Source organism: Phaseolus vulgaris, chromosome 7 (assembly GCF_051622355.1).
Source record: "Phaseolus vulgaris cultivar YP4 chromosome 7, ASM5162235v1, whole genome shotgun sequence".
Classification (NCBI taxonomy): domain Eukaryota; kingdom Viridiplantae; phylum Streptophyta; class Magnoliopsida; order Fabales; family Fabaceae; genus Phaseolus; species Phaseolus vulgaris.
The window spans coordinates 19,897,501-19,898,406 of NC_143504.1; positions in this window are offsets into that span (position 1 = coordinate 19,897,501).

Here is a 906-nt window from a genome sequence, read left to right on the forward strand (position 1 = left end):
ATGAGGGCTACCACTAGATAAGGTACCGCACGCACGGCGAGTAAGGAAATGTCCATGCAGCAGGTACTGGAAATGATGCGGGGGCTACAGGATGAGATGGCGGAGTCGAGGATAGAATAGGAACGCATCCAGGTGGACCTCGGGGCCCAAGGTGATCTTTACCGGGATGGAGGATCCCGAGGCGCATCTCACTGCATTCCACACGCAGATGGTATTGGTAGGCGGCTCCGATGTCGCGAGGTGCAAGCTCTTTATGAGCACGTTGACATGGATGGCATTGGATTGGTTCATCAGCCTTCCAAATGGCCATATCACCTCTTTTCGGCAGTTGTCGCAGCTGTTTAGGGAGCAATACTTGGCGAACAAGGCCCCGTCGCCAGTTTCCTATGATCTGTTTGATGTAAAACAGTATCAAGAGGAGACTCTAAAAGAGTACATCAACCGCTTTGGGGCCCAAGTAGTGAAAGTTGGTACTTCGGAGGAGCCTATGATTGTCTATGCCTTCAGGAAAGGCGTGTTTCCCGGCCCTTTTTGCGAATCTATTATTCGCAATCAACCAAGGACCTTTGCTGAAATACGACGTCGGGCGGTGGAACATATCGCCTCCGAAGGAGAGGTGTGCGAGAAGGGAACCAGCGTCGTGCCCTCACGCCCGAGGGCGCAGACGCGGGTTCAGCCCGTTAGGGTCAATGAGACCACGACGGGGAGGAAGAAGCCAGAGGGGAGACGCCCCTATGAGACCAGAAAACCCCAGCCCCGGGGCCCAGCAGGAGGCGATCGCCCTGCGAGATACGACTTTGTGGTGGAGTTGAAGGACGTGAAGGCAAGGCCTTACAAGGTGCGGAGACGAGGTACCAGGCGCTGGAGAAGGCAGCGTTGGTCGTGATATTTTCGGCCAGGAGGCTC